This window comes from Protopterus annectens, chromosome 9.part0, assembly GCF_019279795.1.
Source record: "Protopterus annectens isolate FY-2018-M chromosome 9.part0, PAN1.0, whole genome shotgun sequence".
Classification (NCBI taxonomy): Eukaryota; Metazoa; Chordata; order Ceratodontiformes; family Protopteridae; genus Protopterus; species Protopterus annectens.
This window is the reverse complement of record NC_056743.1, coordinates 1,283,647,638-1,283,653,637: the sequence shown is the minus strand read 5'-3', so window position 1 is coordinate 1,283,653,637 and position 6,000 is coordinate 1,283,647,638.

Here is a 6,000-nt window from a genome sequence, read left to right as displayed (position 1 = left end):
GTTCCTGATATTGTAATTTATGTTAGTCATAATAAGTTCCATGGCATGCAGATGTGGCTTCTAAGGCTAATATATCTTGAATTGCCTGGGCTGGTTGTAATGCCACCCTTATGTAGGGACATCACCACTCATCAAAGACAAAACCAGTAGCTAAACTTAGGTTAAACATCTTAAGGAGTGTGTCTGCAGGGGCATGTTCAACACTATTAATTAAGCAATAGGTACATTTTCAGGTCTCATGGAGGAAATATTTATGGTCTTGGTTATCACTTTCAATAAATGATCTGTAGAGATGACTGGGGTAGTAAGGGATTCAAATATTTCAAGGCTTTGAATAGAAGTCTCTAGGGTAAAATTGGTATTAAATTTCAATTAGGTGATTGTGATTTCAAAGCAAGAGGGTGATTAGAAGAAACAGCTGAATGGGTGGGGCTAATTGGAATGAGGTTGGGATATAGTACAGCAGGTCAATGCCCATTTATTTGTGATCACACAGGAAATGTGGTCAGTCACTTTCATCCACAGACTGTCTCAGAGGTCACTCATTCTAGATACTTTATTTACTATAGCACCTCAGATGCCTGACTGTTCTCAGTAGGAACAACCTTAGATGAAACAAATCCTCACAGTTTCCCTTCCTTGTTTTTCCTCCATCCTGGTCCAAAACTATCCACAATTTTATTTTCAACAGTTTGACTTACTTTTTAGCTTTTTCTTTATTCATTTCAACAATGCTTAACTGACCAAGCCTGCACAGTAATAAGTGTGGAGGAAGTAAATGACTTAAGCTAAGGATCTAAAAAGGATGCTAGCCCCCAAGAAGTCACAGGGTTCTACAAGATCTGAGGTGCATCTTAGAGTATTTCTGACCTTTTGATCCAATGGTGGCCTGAACAAAAATCATGAGTAAATAAGAAATTTAGACTTACTTTTTTTCAAGCAAAAAATGAGTCCTGTCCAAATGTTAATGTTCAAAGCTGAAAAAATATTAGTTTCCAATAAACTGACTAGGCAAGTGCTTGCAAGGACATATAAACCCTATCTGAGGCTAGTGCCTGCCTCACTACCACCCCCCAAAAAAAAAGATAGCTACCTTCTATGTACCCCTTTTGTGTTAGGAAAGCAAAAGCATAGATGGCCACAAGCATATGTTATATAGCTGTGGATCAAAGGGGGGGGGACCAAAGCATCTGGATAAAACTCACACAGAAACAGGAATACATGCAGATGTCATACAGAAAGAATCTCATTCAACACCCAGTTATAGACCCAAGTGTTGTGAGATCTCAAACACATTCACTTATCTCTGTACCAGTAATCTAGTTGGTATCACACAAATCCTGCCAAGACCACCACAGTCACTTATTGTGTACAATGTTACTTGTATGACTGTAAACTTCAGATCTCTGCTTCTGATAAAATGAATGAATGAATAAAAAAATATGAAAGTAGCAAATCAGGAATGTATTTTCAGCTTGCTATTGCTGTCAGAACCATATAGTAAAACCCACTATAACCCCAACACACACACAGGCATTGACAACAATTACAGCCATTGGCATGACTGCGAAAACCTCAGATCTTTGTAATCACATGAATAAATAACATAACAATGACATAAGAAAATATTTTAGCTTGCTGCTCTCAGATATGCATATTGCAGCCCTCCTCACAAACACATAGACATGTAACCCCAATTACAGCCACTTGTACATATGTGCACACCTCAGATCTCTACTTGCAGTCAAAAGAATAAATGAATACAAAAATAATGGTCTAGGACTTTATTTCAGCTTACTCTGCCAGAACCATATGGTGCAACCCACTGGAACCCCATGCACATTTTCACACACACACACACACACACACACACACACACACACACACACACACACACACACACACACACACATACATGACCATAATCACAAGCTCCTGTGTACACCTCAGATCTCTGCTTTGTTATCAAATGAATGAATATGTACACACATTATGGCCTAATAATTTATTTCAACTTTCTGCTGCAAAACCATACAGTACAACCCATTGCAACCTCCTCTCTAAACTCACTCATGCGTGCTTGAACACACACATGTACACACACAGAAATACATACACACACACAAACAGAAAAAATACTTTGTATTTCTGAATTCTTTCAACACCAAAAAGACTTCTAGCATTCCCTTCAGATTCATGTTATGTTCAGCTACAAAACAGACAAAATTCCTTGAATTGACAGGCACTCCAGTTGCACACTCCAACTAGAGTACAACACATATCTAGTCAAACACCTTGTGGGCTGTGGCAAAAAAATAACTTATTCCAGTTTAGAAGCTATTCCACGAACCCCTTTAGCTCTTTTAGCAAGACAGGGAGTTAGAAGAAACCTTTGTTTGATTGGAGCTACCAAATGAGTCCAGAAATTCCATAGGTGGTTTTGGAATTTCCTTTATTAAAGTTATGCTGAAAAATCACAATGCTGACCAATGTGTGATCCACCAGTGGCATATAGGTTCTTGTTTGAATAGAAATCTGAAACTGTCTTCTCAAATAAGAAAACAATGTCCTGCAACTTAATGAAGAAGCCACTCAGACAAGTCATAGATTTAGAAACATAGAAACATAGATTAGTACTAGGCTAACTGCCCTTGCGAGCCATTTTAAGCCTAGCTAATTATCCCCTGTTAGATTTAAACCCTGTACCTTGTGTTTGTAAGGCAAACACCTTAACCATTAGGCCATCCTACCAACCCCAAAGTTTGATTTCTTAACAATGACTGTTAACTCCAAAGTGTCTAGAAATAGAATTGCTATGCTGGACTATTTCTTGATTGTTAAGTGGATTGTGCTTGGATCATGCAGCTGCTCTGACAGGGAAAAAATGTGCATGCCCGCAACCTAAGAGCTGATTTGACAGATGGCAAGCACATGGTAAAGAGTGTTCAAGCCTCTGCTGGACAAAAAGGCAGAACTGCAAACTGAAAATGCCATTCTCACACTGAGAAAACTTCTGAAAAGTTGAATGATAGAGACATGTCCCTAAGCATCTGTTAGACATAAAGGTGCTTCTTTAATCATAAAGGGAATAATCAACTTTAGTGTCACTATTTCAAATTTCTTAAATTTCAGGTGCTTGTTTACTCAGATTAGATCAAAAATGTTTAATAAATTCATTCTTTAGTGCCCTGATTGTGAAGCAGACAACATATTTGCTAACTCTGTCCTGAATAATACTTTTTATGCAGTGTTGGCTAGCAAGGAGTCCATTACTGCTGAGACTATTAGTAATTCACTGATTCAGACTTCAATGATCTTGCAAATCAGCATATATGGTTTGCAGACTTGTAAGTATCTTTCAATCTAGGCTAAAATTATAGGTAATCACACAAACTGAAGAGGTCCAATGGAGAAACCATGCCTTCTAGATGTCTTTTACTTTATATTATTAATTCCACATTATGAGGGCAGGTACAAGTTGGAGAAATTTATCTGCAGACTTGTACTGTGACAGTCATTAAGTGTCAGTGATACAGAAGCTCCTTGTTGGGTAATATTCTTTATCATGCAATGACTTGTCATTATCATTCAGAAATGTGCACATTGATTGGGCAACCCAACCAGTGTGCCAACTGTAAATTGAGCTTATACCAATAGAAAAAATGATAGCTCCTGAAGCACCATTGAGTGGCCAGACTTTTCTACTCACATATGCTACAGAGGACAGAGCAAAATACAAGAAAATCAGGTTTGTTCTGCAAAACAAAACAACAGAAATGTAGATGATTTTCCTTGTATTTCTACATTGTCTATCCTAAAATCTCAGTAGACTGAAATGCCCGGATCTTTGCAGAATGTCCAGATTTTTGCCTCATAGTTTTGGTCTTTTCCTCATAAAAATGTATTTTTTGACAAGCCACTGGGGATTGAAGTCATTAAATAATGACGGACATTTAAGGTTTATGCCTCATATCCTTCAGAAAAAAGTACACTAACACAAAATCTCTCCTTCAAGCAACTTTCTAAGTTTTAAGCAAAAAACATTTCCAACTAATAAAAACCAAACCAACAGCTCCAAGCATGATCCAAGTTTAATAAAATAAGATAAAATCCAAGGAAAGCAGTTTTGGCTGTGACGCCAGCTTCATCAGATAAAGTAACATCATAGTACATTCCCTTATATACAACTTCACCTTCTTAATTAATTAATCAATTACATTATTAACCCAATTAAAATTTACATAGTTAAAATCATTATCTATTATATGACTTCATTTTTAAAACACTAGCAATAGAAATTGTTTCATTTAACCCAGGGAGTTTCCTAGCATTTAAGTAAGTTTGCCACCAGTATTCTCTGGTTTCTAATGGGATTTTCCATGGGCCTCCCCTAGGACCTACTTTAACTTTACAAAACCAAAGCTATGACCTTGTCTTTTTTCTGTGTGTTTATAAAGTGCATTAGTGTTCTTTAATTTACCAATATCGTAAAGGTGTTCATATATACGTTGTTTAATTTTACGTTCAGTTTTTCCTATGTAGTAAGAAGAACAATCTAAGCACTTAGTTGCATACACAACTCCCTTGGTATTACAATTAAAACAACCTGGAATACAAATAGTCATTCCACCCAACATAATTTCACTACATTCAAGAATATTAGCACATTGACTACACATATAACACTTTCTCATTTTCCCTTTTGTCTTTAAGTTTATAAGAGTAATAACATTTGTCCATATTTCTGGATTTTTGTTCACCCCTTTATGTTAGGCTTTGTCCAGGTTTCTTGCATTAAGACTGGCAGGAAGAAAAAAAAACAGATTTTCTTTTCTCCTTTACTTTTCTTAAATAGCACTGATGTACTGTGGAAGTATGGGAATGTAAGTCCCATATGCATGCACAGTACATAAATAAGCACAGAAGGATGGAAAGGGACACTATATCTCCATTATACAAGGACATTATTTCAGAAAGGTAAACAATTTCTTAAATAATGTCATTGTATAATGGCCATAATAACCAAAGACTGGGTGTAGGTAATGCTGGATTTACGCAAGATTGGCTTTGTTTGATGACTCGGGCTTTGTCCTCGTGATCAAACCATACCATCAGTGGGTAAATCCAGCATTGTCCACACTCAGTAGTGAGTTATTGTCTAATAATTCAACTGTCAGATAACCAAATGCTAATTTAGATCTATAGTTTTGTGTGCTCTTAGAATGCATTGATAAAAGGTCCTTACTAAAATTTATTTTTTTTAATTTGACTTCAATACCACTTTCAATTTCTGATCAGAGGAAATTTATTTTACTTGCTTTGATAATGAGAAAATTGACCCCATATGAGAGAATCTTAGAAGATGGGACAAATACATGAGATGTTGGATCCTCTAACTCTGCTTTTTCAACTAGGGAAATTACTTTTTCTTTTATATTTCCCTCTAAATGGCCATAACTTCTATAATATTTAATCCCTGAATTTTCATTCTACAGGACTGATACATTGTCATAGCAAAGGCATCATAAAATATAAAATCATCAACAACAGATTACAGATTAAAATATCTTAATAACAATCTCTTTACTTCATTTGTTGAACTTGTGTCACTCCTATTCATGGTAGGGGAGTATGATTTGAGCAATTGCTTGCACTCTTCAGAGCGAGTTTTATAGCTATCAAAACTTTAAAACATGCCTATTAAGAACAGATTTGCTAGTGAAAACATAATATAAGATACCCTATGAAAAAGGGTACTACTAAAACTTCAGAAGGTTTCTAAAGCACAGACCCTATGAACTTATAAAATATCACCATTTCCTTATATGTTTTCACAAGTCTCCATTCAAAATGTTCAATGTTAATGTAACAGAACATCTAACTACCACAAGTTCTGGGAAAAATCAAAACTTCCACCTAAGTGGCTATCAGAAAATTCAAAATTAGACTGTTTGTAAGCAGTCGTCAAATTTCCTTGCAGCTAAGCAGGGTTACTAAAAT